The 14,245-nt window shown below is 37.1% G+C and overlaps 1 long non-coding RNA gene across 1 annotated transcript in view; it reads left to right on the top strand.

Moving 5' to 3' along the window:
* LOC122683108 overlaps nt 1–13,636 on the top strand; it is a 528,047-nt gene extending 514,411 nt beyond the window's left edge. Inside the window, exons 3-4 of the long non-coding RNA XR_006337623.1 lie at nt 268–319; nt 13,469–13,636. This is a non-coding gene — a long non-coding RNA (uncharacterized LOC122683108). The remainder of the gene's footprint in view (nt 1–267; nt 320–13,468) is intronic.
* Nucleotides 13,637–14,245: the final 609 nt, after the last annotated feature.

Below are 14,245 nucleotides of genomic sequence, written 5' to 3'. Positions count from 1 at the left end.
TCCAGAAAATACTGTGAGGGAAGGAAAAACAGACTCTTTGGCTGGAGTTGTGGAAGGAGGGTGGGACCTTATGAATTAGATGACTACATAAAATGTAGGCAATTTTATTTTGGCAACAAATTCAGGCTTTTGCATTGGGCTTGGATTTTTTTTTTCCCCCTCTTGATTCAAATATATGTCTACAGTTCACCTAAAAAAAGAAAGATTCTTACCCATCTGCAGAGCACAGTTTAACTAATAAGTACTTGTTCCATTTTTATCTTTCAGATTAAAGTACCATGAGCTTAGAAACTCTGCAAGCTATAACATCTGCCCCAAGGTAAGTGACTAGGATCACAGAGTAATAACTCAAAGATGAGCTCAGATCATGTCCAAATTCATGAGAAGAGAAGTACATGTTTGATGGATAGTTGAGATGATGTCATAGATCAGCTTTGGTGGAGTGTCTAGTGTTCTCAATCGTCCTCAAAATATTATTTAAAACACCTAGAAAACAGCACCTTGAGGGTGGTGATTTCTCAGGTGAAATAGTGCCCCGAACTTATCAAAATGTTTCATTAGCTAGACATTTATTTGAAAACCGTGAACCAGTAGAAATGACTGGTGAAATTTATGGCATCTTCCATTGAGCCAGTTGACTTTCCTTAGCAATAATAGGCACCCTAATAATGGGCTCTAATCTGCCAGTCCAGACCAAGGACAATTTGATGTAGCTCCGTGGTAGCATATTTTAAGCTTTTTTTGAAGTTCAGGAAGACATCTTTCAGAATCCGCCAGTACTTTAGAAGCATGGCTCGCCAAACCAATCAATCTAGTACAAAGTTTGTTTTTAGATTCCGAGTTCCTTGTTACTGCTTTGTAAGCAGATGTCTTCAAAGATATAATATGGTGAAGAGATTATGTGATTTTTGGGTGTAGCAGTTCTGCCAGTTATAATTAAAAGGGCCAACATCCAAGTTTTGTTTTCTTTATAAACACTGTGGAGTGTGTCAGTGGCCGATCTAAAATTACCCACAGAAGAGTGTGCGTTCTCTTCTTTAGCACAAGATAATGAAGATGGTGTGTGAAATGCGCCATGGTTATAATAAGCTGGTGGACTTGTGGTCCTACGCGCAAACTTGTCCAAATGTAATTATAAGAGTTTTAAGAGAATTGTTGCTTCCTAAACTGACTAGTCAAGTGACTCAAAAGTTAATATCACCAAATTAACAAACTGACTTTGAAGGTCTACAATTGTACCTTAGAAAATAGCTACTTGGAAGTAATCATTCTTTTTACAGGGAAGCAACATCTTTTAGATGTATCTTGATGTAGGGGGTGCCTATTTAGCATTCTCTGTAGATACTGCTTCTAGAAAGGTGTAATGGATCTAAAAATGAAAAGCCACAAAGAGCTGGGCTCCCACGTCTTTTTCTCATGCGTGGGGGAGAGAGGGCCAGTGTGAACCTGCTCTGTTGTTTATGTGTTTGGAAAGGTGTGATTGCCAGGCCCCCCCCCCGCCTGAATCACAAAGGCAAGAAATCAGATTGAGGCCCAGAATCTTGACCGGGAATATCTCAAGATGATTATTTAATTGTAAGCCTGTATACCAGTGGCTTTTATATACAGAGAGGGAAAAAAAAAAATCAGGGTAAACCTTGAAGCCATCAACATAGAATTCTTTCAGGATTTGGGAGATAGTCTAAGAAAGATGGCATCCATGCTAGAGATCTGTGTAGATCAGGGAGGCTGACGACATCTTTCTCCTTTCTCTTTGGAGTACAAATTTTCATAAATTCTGTGGAGAAACTAAAATGTAGTAATGTTGTTCCAGTAATGAGAATCGGGGGATCCAAATGCCTCTTATAGGGAGTCCGTCTCTGACAGGTAGGTTTCCCAAAGGCAATGGGTCCTAGAATAACTGAGGAGAGAATTGTCAAACTAGCCTCATATTTTGCTGCAATTTAGTTTGTTTTGGATGTTCTCAGTGGCCTAAGGCATGTGTCTCCTGTCTCAAACTTACCAGATTGAACTACTAGGTGATCTGTAATTGCATTAAAGGGGTTGGGGGAGGGGGGGCGAGCAAAAATTTTAAAGTAACTAAAATTTACCAAATCAACCATCCAATCTCAAAGACATGTCCAGTACTGAGCTGTTTTTATATTTCTTTTTATTTCTGGGGTATCTGTATCGTGATAGGTAATGTTCGTGTTGTTACATACTTTCTTCATGTAAATATAGGCATATGTTCATGTTCAATCCATTCTTCTACACTGTAGCCAGGGCAGTCTTTTTCAAAGGAAAACAAAAGCATTTAGTGTCTGAGCAAGAGGAAAATATCAATACTTACTCTTGCGTGATTTGGCCCTGCGTTCTCATCCAGGCTTATCTTTACTAATGCCCTTTTATTCTCCAGCCCCAACGTAATCTGGCTTTCATGTTATTTCATGCTATCTAAATTCTATGTAGTAATTGCATATCTGTCCCCCAACATAGAATCCTTCTTCATGGGCACATCCTTAATTAAGGCAAATGCCTCTATCTTTATGTCTGATAAGATCATGATACTCATGTAATAGAAATGATCATGGTTGTTATTGTGCATTTATATGTATGATCCATTGCCTGGAATCTACCTCCTGATCTATAACTTTTGTGAAGAAAAGCACCAGGTCTATTTAGCTTATTATTACATGCCCTGAACTTATCCCAAAGCTTGAAATACAGGTAGCCCCAAATATTTCTGAAGCAAAGGGGTGAACGTCCAGAAGTTATATTGAGCAGTTAGACTATGGTTTCCTATGTTATAAAGGCCTATATTATAGGCCATCTATCTATATTATAAAATACCTAGTGGAGCTACTAAAGGATATAGTTGGGGACTTCTCTATAAGATTATTTTTTTCTAGTCAGGTTAAGTAACCCTAGCTGCTGTAACAAACAGGCCCAGCATTTCAGCAATTTGCCATATGGGGGTTGATATTTTACTCTTGGCATAGTCAAATGTGAATTGGGAATGACAGATTGCTCTGCTCCCCAGAGGCACACATGAACCCAGGCTACCTCCTCTTACTTTTCATCTTGTCATGAAATCTCAAGAGTCCTCCCAGATTTTTGGTATCTGTCATCCAACAAGCAAAGAAACAGAAAGATGAGGCTTTCAAGTGGATGTATCTGTTCTCTCCACATTCTATTAGCCAGAATAGGATCACCTGATCCCACTGGATTGCAGGGAGGCTGGGAAATGTGGCCTTCTTTGTGCCACACATGGTTTTGTTCCTGCTACAACTAGGTATAATTGAAATTTGCCAGCAGTTCCTGGATACACCAAAAATTACATTATCAGTGAGAAAAGGAGAACAGTGCTCAAAATCAAACTCAAGGAAAGCAAGTGCCAACATTAAATGGACTGATTTAGTGGTATTGTGTCTGTCTAGGAATGTGCTACATGGTTTGGTAAATACAGTTTTCCTACTGCAGAGACTCTCCAAACAAGTACATTTTGAAAATGAACTTTGAAGAATCAGCTGGAGGGTATACAGATTTTTATATTCACTTTAGGATTTTTCATTTTCATATTGTACTAGTTAATGTGCCAAAATGAAAATAGCTTTTCACAAAATGGAAGTTACATTATAAAGCTGGAGTTGGTATTATTTATTGCTGAATTTCAGTGGAATCTCAAACAGAGTGATGTAACTATGGAAGCAGGATCCTCTCCTCCACTGTTTCCCTCTGATTCTGTCAAATAGATCAGGAAAATGAAATGTATGCAGAGTTGACTTTTAATCAACAGAGACACAAAGACCCTGATAGATAAATCAGTTGAAAGAGAACGTGTACAATAATTGACTGGCAGTATTGTAAAGACAACATTTTAGGCTTGACATTGAAGATATTCTTGAAGAATAATTTATCTGGGGGAAAATCAACTTGCTCTATAGAACTGCCAAATGTAGTGATACTCTACCAAATGCATCCGCTTCAACCTTACTATTTGGGAAAGTTTTTCCCTTTTAACTGAACTTTTTCCTTTGAGAAAAAATGTAGCGTGGACCTGTGTTGCTCTTTGATGTACAAAGCAGACGTGAAATTGGATTTCAGATTAAGTGACAGAGACAGACTAAGATTAAACACCAAAATCATCTATGAAATCAATTTAATTATTTGTTTAATCATGACACACTTTGCCATAGAGAAAATGCTCACCAACTTTATACTTTTGTCTTTATTAATCAACAATTCACTGAATACATCTTACTATCTTTGCTTTTTTCCATTTAATGGGGAGGAGAGAGGTGGGTAGTATCCTTCTTGGTCAGTATTTTCATCTCAGTTTCTCTCACACTTTCTTTGTTTCATTTTGGAGACAGTGAAGGGTGTGGTCCAAACTTAGTCCCATACTTTATGAATCTAAGCTACTGTCAATTATAAGATGCACCATTTTTTAATTTACCACTAAGAAAGAAAAAGCAGAAGCACAGTGCTTCTTAAACTATAATGTGATGCTTTCTTATCACCTAGAATTTTTATTCTGTACTTACCAAAAGAACAGTTTTAGACTTAGACACATTTTTTATCATATTTCACACTTGTGCAAACAGAAAAAGTAAAACATAAGTAAAATAAATTGAAGTCTTTCTAAAATTTCTGCACATTTATAGTCCAACTCTTCTGAATTTGTGTTTTACACAGTTGTTGATGTTTGTATTTTTCCTTATACTCCTATCTCCTGTGCCACCATGAACATTAGCATCCCTTAAAGAATGTTCCATTGTTATTCCCCAAAACTTTCTTCCACTCTCTGACACTCTCTCGTGCGAAGAATTTTCATGAGCAAGTACAGGTTGGTGATAACTCTGTCATGATCAACTGCTTGGTCAACAATATGTTAAAATGCTTCCCATTAAGATGGGGAAAAGTACATCAAGAATTTGTTAATTTCTGTCTGTGGTCCTGCCGTAGCACTCTGAATGTGCTTGATCTCATCTGATCTCAGAAGTTAAGCAGGATCAGGCCTGGTTAGTACTTAAATAGGAGACTGCCTGGGAACACTGGGTGCTGTAAGCTATTAAAAAAAAATAGAGAATTTGTTAAGTACTATTTACTTTTTAATGTACATGTGAAAGCACAACCCAACAGCTTATCTCAACCTCAGACCTAATATTGTCTGATATTTTCAGAATATAAAATATAACTAACATTACATACATCTTTCTTTCTTTAGCTTTTTTGTTAATATAGATGTTTAATTGTAAAGGACACTCCTATTGAATTTATACCCATCCTTCATGGCATAAACTCTTCAGATTAAGTTTTTGATAAAGCTCTTATTCACTGTTAATTATAATTCACAATATTATAATGCAGTTATTATATAATTCATTGTTAAAATTCACAATTATTAAAAATTATTCTCATAGGAACAGTAAACTTTCTGCAAAATTTATATAGATAATTTGTTTTAAAATCTTTGTTTCTATTCTTACTCAAATGTTTTTTTAAATTGTCTTTCTTCCCCCTTCAGATTTATATATTTTTTTAAAAAATTTTATGAAGGATAGTTGATTTACAATGTTGTGTCATTTTCAGGGGTACAGAAAAGTGCATCAGTTATACACACACATACACCCCCTCTCTTTTAGCTTCTTTTTCCATATAGGCCTTTGCAGAGTATTGGCTAGAGTTGTATAGTTCCCTTTGCTGTATAGTAGGTCCTTCTTAGTTTCTGTTTTATATATAGTAGTATGTATATGCCAGTCCCAAGCTCCCAATTTATCGCTTGCTCCCTTACCCCTTGGTAACCATGTGTGTGCTATGCGTGCTAAATCACTTCAGTCATGTCTCATTCTTTGCGACCCCATGGACTGTAGCCCACCAGGCTTCTCTGTCCATGGGATTCTCCAAGCAAGAATACTGGAGTGGGTTGCTGTGCCCTCCTCCAGGGGATCTTCCCAACCCAGTGATCAAACCTGTGTCTCTTATGTCTCCTGCATTGTCAGGCGTGTTCTTTACCACTAGCACCACCTGGGAAGCCCAGGTGTAACTTTATTTCTGTTTTGTAGATAATTTCATTTGTACCCATTTTTTTTAGATTTCTCATATAAGCAGTGTTACATAATATTTGTCTTTCTCTGTCTGACTTATTTCACTCAGTGTGTCCATTTCTAGGTCCATACATGTTGCTGCAAATGGCATTATTTTGTTGTTTTTTATGGCTGAATAGTATTCCATTGTATATATGTACCACATCTTCTTTACCCATTCATTGGTCAGTGGGCGTTTAGGTTGCTTCCATGTCTTGTCTATTGTAAATAGTGTTGCAATGAACGTTGGGGTGCATGCATCTTTTTGAACTAGGGTTTTCTCCAAATATATGCCCAGGAGTGGGATTGTTGGATCATACGGTAACTCTATTTTTACTTTTTATAAGGAGCCTCTATTTTAGATTTTTAGGTTCAGAATCTCACTCCCTCTAAACTCTCAAAGCCAGTGGAAATTCTTTGTAAGCATTCTTCGCATATTGCATTGTTGTATTCCTGAAGTTCTGTGAATAAATCAAGTGTTTTTAAATGAAGTCATATTTCTTACCATCTTATATTTATACTTCAGAATTGATTTTCTTAATTTTTGCTGGTCTTAACATTCAGTGCTCTCTCCAAAAGAGTTTTTTACTTTGTCTCCCTCTCTCTTGCCCATCTCTCTCTTTAAGACAGTGTTATATAAACTTCAGTTTAACTGTACTTGGGAGCACTCAGTGTTTCAAATAAGCTCCCTACAAACACTTTTGTGACATCTTAAACCCATGTGTGTTGTGAATAATAAACCCAATGATTACCTGGTTTAGATTTGTTTTGTTTTATGGGTGAGCTTAGACTGGGGACATTTCGTTTTCCATTTATGAGTTAACACTCCTAAATGTGTTCTGCTGAGTACCACGGTCACTCCGTCCAAACTATTTGCCATAAAAGCAAAGAATTCCCTATCAGCTCCATTATTTTTTGCTTTTTTCATATGTGTTTGGGTTTTAAAACATATTTTCCATGGTAGTGGCTATGTGAGTCTTAGAAATGCAACTAGACAGATGTACTGACCACAGTTGCCAAGGGAGCAGTTTCCTTGACGATGGTCAGCCGTCATCCAAGCAGTGGTCTCCATCCCTCCCATGTGACTTGCTCTCACACGCTGCAGAGCCTGGGTAGGGGAAGGAGCTCTGTGTAAATCAGCCTTCCCCAGCCACCCCCACCCACCCAGCATACCACCGGTTTCTATGAAGCAGGCAAATGAGAACAGGTGGTAAGTTGTTTGTAAGGCTGTTTGAGAAGTTTTACAAGTGCCCCAGGCCACAATTCACCGTGAAGGGTTTCTGTCTCTCCAACTTCGCTTCAACCAAAAACTTATGCCAGTCATTTGAAGAAGATCCAAATATATACTGGCCAATGCCCAAAGGTCAAAGCTGCAAGAGATCCAATAACAGGGAGAACCCTTTCGCAGAGTAAACATTTTCTAGTAGTTAAAAGGAGAGGTATGAAGAATCAGACATTTTCTAACTATGGCTTGCAATCACACTGAGTTGCCTCTCTGCCTGTTTTGCTACAAATTGTAAATGAGAATATTAACCATCCTTGGTAGAGTACTGGACCCTGTCATACAAGGCTATAGTTAAGACTGATATTTTCACGTTCAGAAAGGTTAGAAGAAATATTTCATAGTATTATTCAATCTTTAAAAAATGTAAAGTGGCATGCAAAAATTACAATAGACAATTGTTTTATCAAACCAAGCACGTAATATAGATGGTATGTGAGTATTTGCTGAGAGTGAGGTCTCCATGTTGAATGTCTTACGTGTGCCATGTCATCTTCTCACAACTCCAACTGGTAGACACTATTGATAGTCTCATTTTACAGATTTAAAAAAATAGGCTTTTGGAAGTAAAATAGTTTACCAAGTGTGTGAGAGCTGGGACTCTAGGCAGACTGACTACAGATCTCACATTGGACCCCACTCTACAATGCTCCCCTCCATGTGCAGACTACTTTCTTTGTGTATCAGATTAAAACCCCATAGGTAGCTTTTCTCTTTTTTATACTCGCTCCTGCATGGTTTAGGATGGTTGGAATGCATATATTAAATCCAAGAATTTGATATATCAGCTTAGAGTTTGAAGAGTGTTTTTTTTAATGTTTCATAAACTTCCAAAAGTTTTCACCTAATCATATATTTTGGAAACAAAGAAATACTAATGGAGAGATTTATGTCTCCAATGGTATTATGAAATATACTTGTAATATAAAGAAGAGACCAGTTATGTTAAACTTAACCAGATTGTTCATCCGTGGATTTCATTTTCTTGCACCAGAATTTCAGCATGATATTTTCAAGATTTTTCAGCTTTATAAAAATGTAGTGGGGACAGAAAAGAATAACAAAAATTAATAATGTTAGGAATGGGTTCTGAGTATGCAAAGGTAGGTGAAACAGTAGTTGTTATACTGCATTTTACATGTTCCTTGTAGACTTGACTAGGTCAATTGAATATTTCCTGTATGCAGAATTTGAGGGCCACCCATACCCCTTCAACTTGAGTAGTTTTGCTCTACTTTATATTAACACTTTATTCAAAGACAGATATCTTGGGATAAAGCAATTTGAAAATAATAGTTTTAGAGAAAGAAAAAAAGATGTAATTTTTGTAACTCAAAAGTATATAATGTAGTAGATGCTATTCTTTTTCTATAAGGAACATGACAACAGGATATATAGTTTAATAACAATTGAGGTGAGGACTTAGAAGGAAACACTTCTTGATTCTGAAAGCATTGACATCCTACAGAAATACTACTTAAGTGAGTCAAACACACACAGACCTTCTCTGGGAATTTTGCAGATGATATAGTAAAGAACCTTTCAGGAAAATTTCATCTTCCCCATCCTCACCTGTATCCTACTACAAGTGATCGTTCTTTGGTGACCTTTGTCTTCTACATAGAACTGTTCCTGCAGGCCCCACTTGGTTGGAAAGCTAAGAATTGTGTTCAAGTTGGAGAGAATTGAACCATCCTTTGAGAATGGTCCCAATCAATCTGAATTTGTGAATTGGTAGTATATATGATTTAAAATATTTATGTCTGGATGATCCTTTTTTCCGTAATATGTATCTCATTTTAAAAAATTTACTGTGAAACTTTGTCTGCTTTTCAGAGAGAATTTTAAAGCCTTTCTTAATTTGGTAATTGGGTACTACATATTAAGTATTTACAGTGTAATTTTTCTTTCTAAAAATGGATTCCTCCTAACTGTGGCCCATTACAACTCCATCTTTACCAGACACATTGAGGTTTGAGGGTTGGTTGTTTTCTAAGTGACATGACATGATTGATATAATCTGGCATAATTCATTACGTTGTCAGGCATCAGCAGAACATTTGGAAAAAATATTCATCAAAATCTATTACTGTAGAAATTTTCACTTGCAGATTCTTTTTCTGGTTAATTTCCTGCGTGGTGAAACAACACCTTCCTGACGTCAGAGTGCATGTTTTTAGAAAGTGTGGTTATTAATATAGGTGTTCCTGAAATCCCAGCGTTGGCTTAAGGCTTATCACTAATCAGCTAAGGAATGTCAAGTGAAATCTTAAAGATGTTTCCTCTACTCACCCACTATCTTTGACTAAAAGAAACACAGTGTTAGAACTGGTGCTTTTACCTTGATCTTACCTTTTGACCATCAGGGATGGTTGAAGTTTAATCAGATGATGCTAAAGGGAAGCAAAGAGCCAGCTCATGGGTTTACCACACTGTAGATTGCTTATAGAGGAGATATTTGTTACATAAAGGCCAAACTTACAAAGCAAAAGCCTAATGCCTGTCTTTTACCTCTCTAGTAGACAGACATTCATAGACTAGGTTCATTGTCCATGATATGCCTGACAGTGACCCTGACAGAGGTCAGCCAAAACTCAATTTACAAATACTTTATAACTATATCATACTGACAGTCTCAAACTACTGACTTAGCTTGGGACCCATGATTCCTCACTCACCTGGCTTATGGTTTGGTACCCTTTCTACTAGTAAGGTAGAGAAAGGGCTATAATCAAGAAATATACTAAGCAAAATATGGATCACAAGTACATTATTAGATTCAAACAGTTCTCTAGTTTCAGTATGATTATTTCATTTTGCATTTATACCTTTTTTTTCAAGTTTTCTCTCCAAACCTAATATTCATTATATCTGCTTAAGTATATGCAGTAATTTCTATATAAAGTTTCATGTTATCCAGTATTCACATGTCTTTTCAACTGGTTTTTAAAATATTTATTCTTCAGCTATCCTGTTAGCTTATAATCCTATCAATCAGAAATTGTTTCGTTATCCTTGGCATACTATACTTTATATAGTATTAAAATGTTACAGTTTTTAAAAGATTAAACAAAAGTGACCATTGAAAGATGCATGTTGAAACTTAGGGAATTTTTTAAATATAGCAAGGTCCTTTGTCATAGCTTTACAGTTGATTTTCAAAATCTATTTTAGCATAAAAATTCTCTCCTGCCTTGACTTTATCTATGCTACCAAAATATACATAACATGTTTGCCATGACAGTGTCTCTTTAGCTATCCTACCCCATTATCTGTGTTCTAAATGGGGCATACAGCAAACTAGTCATTCAAAAAAACAAATCTATTGAGCAAAAACTAGATGTGATTCACTTTTCTAGGGCCTGTGGACACACAGTGAACAAAACAGTTCATTTCATAGTGAAGTGAACAGTTCATCTTCATAGAGCTTACATTCTGTGGGTAAGATAAGCAGTTTCCAAGTGCATAAATAAACATAATATATCAGATATGATATGTGCTAGGATAAAAATAAAGCAAAGAGAGAGTATAGGGAGAAGTGGGAACACTCCACTTAATTTGTTCATTATTTAAGATATATTTTTGAAACACCGAGCACCCATTCTGTGCAAGGTACTGAACTAGGCAGCAGGCAAGACAGAGAGCCCTGGCTCATCATAGGAGACAGAAAATTAAATACAGCTCGTTTATTAAGTATCATAACTCTGATGGGGTACTCCAGTCATGAAGTGGTATAGTCATTGCTTTCCACTGTGTCCTATCCTGGTTTCCTTTCCTATCCTTTAAGGATCAGTGGTACCTATGTACAAGTTCTCTAGAAAGCCTGGTAGGAGTTCTCTCACTGAGAGTTCCCCAGTGTGGCCTAAGCTCTTTTGATGCCTCAGTCTCAACCCATCCCAATTTCTACCCTAAGTCCCTACCCCCAGTCTCTTGGCAAGTAATCCTGGGGGTTGGGAAGGATGCCATGACAAGACAGTATAAGCCTGGTTTGTCCCACCTGGCCCCACGAAACACATGTTCTTATTGCATTGCATGTAGCAGTATACATTGGTTCCCTGCTGTCCTCTCTTCACTCTGTTGTCTTTTTCCCGTTCATCTTCTCACACTTAAAAAGGCAGAGGGACACATCTACAAAGGTCATGTACAAGCTTATGTCTAACCAGGGAGTGGACTCCCAGTCTTCCTTCTTGAAGACACGTGCCATTTCTGCAAGCAAATCTCTTGAATCTTCACACTTGGTTAGGAGAATGGAACATTCCACTTTCAGTCTCTGTAAGGAGGGAAGGAGAACAACCACAACTTTGTTCTCAATACTTTTCATCTTTCAGACCCTGTATTTTATACATTCAGGTAAGAAAATTTAAATTATGAGATATGAAAAGTAAGAAAATGTGATATATACTCAAAGGAAAACATAGTCAATAGAAGTAGGTCAATGGATGACCCAGTTATTGAAACTAGCAAAGATTTTAAATAAGTCTTGTAAATACATGCAATGATTTTTGAAAGGTGGATATAATGAGGATATTTCTGACAAGAAAGTGGAAACTTTCTAGAGAACCAAATGAAAATTCTAGCACCAAAAACCTAGAATGTCTCTTATTATTAAAGTTCATAGAAGAGGCTTGGTAGCAAATTAAAACCACAGAAGAAAGAAAGAAAGATCGGTCAGTAGAAAATATTCAAACTGAAACTATGGGTGGGGAGAGACTGAAAAAATTAAATACATGTAGATAGCATCAGTGAAATATGAGAATATGCCAAAGTCCTGAAAGGAAAACAGAGATTAGGGCAGAAAACAATTTGAAGAAATGTTGAGATTTTTTCCAAATGACGTGAAAAATTTATTGCATAGATCCAAAAAGCTTGATAAAACCCCAGCCAGTATAAATGCAAAATAAATCACACTAGGATAAAACAATCAAATATTAAATCAGACTAAGTTAAAGTCTTCTTTCCTGAATAACTTCTTAGAATTTGTAGCATATATATTACAAAATTCTTACAAGGGAATATAATATACATTTTGCAATTTTAAATAGGAAATCCTTTAAAAGTGACTTTTTCAGGGTGTACAATTGCCAGGTACATATTTTGGGAAATGTTGAGCTAGTGGTAGGGAGCCATAAACAAATGGACTAAAAATTAAAAGTGATATTATGATATGGAGAACATGTCATGTTTTACATGCACAGCGAATAGGGCCTAAGTAGTTTAGGACAAATGTGTGGGTGAGCAAGAGGAAAAGAGTAATATAAGTGAATGGAAAGATGACTGAAAGTAAAGTACCAGAAGGGCTATTAAGGAAGAATATAATAGATTCAATATGGCAAGAGGGCAGGATTAATGGAACACATAGTTTTTAAAAAAGTATAGTGGGCTAATTTGGGGATGGATTTGAGTGTCAAACTAAGAATTTTGAAATTTTTTATTGCAAGGAGTAGGTTGAAGTAGGCAAGAAAGAGGTGGGACTTGGTAAGCTTTTTTTTAGATTAATTTTCTTTATTTGGCTGCACCTGCAGTCTTAGTTGCAGCGTGTGGGACCTTTAGTTGCAGCATACAAACTCTTAGTTGTGGCATTCAGGATCCAGTGCCCTGACCTGGGAACTCCTCATGTGCAGCCTACATTTGGAACGCAGAATCTAAGCCCTGTACCACTAGGGAAGTCCCTGATTAGCTTTTAAAGAAAATTTAGTCTGCCGGTTATAAGGAGAATGAACTAGTGAAAAGCAGTTGGTAATGGGGAACCAAGTAGTGCTGAAATAATTTAAGGAGAGTGACAAGAAAACATAAATGTAAGAGCTGTCTGCAGAAATTCTCTCCAAGAGAAAGATCTTAGTGGCCATTCACTTTACATGTCAACTTGACTGAATCACAGAGTGTCCAGATATTTGGTCAAACATCATTATTAGTATACCTGTGAGGGCATTTTGGATGAAACTAACATTTAAATCAGAGACACTGAATAAAGTGGATTGCTTGCCTTAATATGAGTGGCTCTTGTTAAATCAGTTGAAAGCCTGAATGGGAAAAAAAAACGTTGACCTCGCAAAAGTAAGAGAGAATTCCTCCTTGAGCTGACCTGCCTTGAGCTGAAACATCTGTCTTTCCCTGATTGCAGACTCATCCTGAAGCAACTGCTCTTCTTGGAGCTTGAGCCTGCTGCTGGCTTCTGGACTTGAACTTCCATTGGCTCTCCCAGTCCTCAGGCCTTTGGACGCAGAATCTGGGGTCTCCAGCTTGCCAATCACAGATCGCTGGGTGTCTCAGCCTCCATAATTACCTGAGCCGGTTCTTTGTAGCCAGTTCCTTTCTATAAATATACACATCCTACTGGTTCTGTTTCTCTGGAAATCCCTGACAAATACATATCAGTATTTAGCTTGTGACTACTTTGGTTCAAAGAAGCTATCCCTGAGGACAGGGCTAGAAAAAGTAGGAATGAGACAAAGCTATAACTCATCTTGTCTAACTTAGCAGTGAGGAGGAATTTGGGGGCGAGAATGAGGATGGGTATGAGAAGAAAGATGACACCTGTGCAGAGAGGGAGGAAAGAACAATAACATGATGGCTCTTTCCGAATGAGTTGACAAGTCAGAATGTGTCATAAACATTGAGTCCTAATAGCAGCTTAAACTTGCCATGGGTACAAGGTACTCAAGATTCTGGAAAAGGAGCTTCCTACCCAAGAGCTGCCTATGGACAAGGTCAAATCCCCAGGTAAAACCCAGATTTCATTTAGAAGAGAAAGGTGGAAGGAATCTTTAGAGAGTTGGTAACATTTGGCTTGTCTGCACAGGACTGTTCCAGCTCAGCCCTGGTAATTATCTCTCCTCCCCAAAGATTCCCACAGGAGATTTATGCACAAGGGACAATAGCCAAATGAGAAAGACTTTAC

This window comes from Cervus elaphus, chromosome 24 (genome assembly GCF_910594005.1).
Source record: "Cervus elaphus chromosome 24, mCerEla1.1, whole genome shotgun sequence".
In the NCBI taxonomy this organism is placed as follows: domain Eukaryota; kingdom Metazoa; phylum Chordata; class Mammalia; order Artiodactyla; family Cervidae; genus Cervus; species Cervus elaphus.
This window is presented reverse-complemented; position numbering and strand designations above follow the sequence as displayed.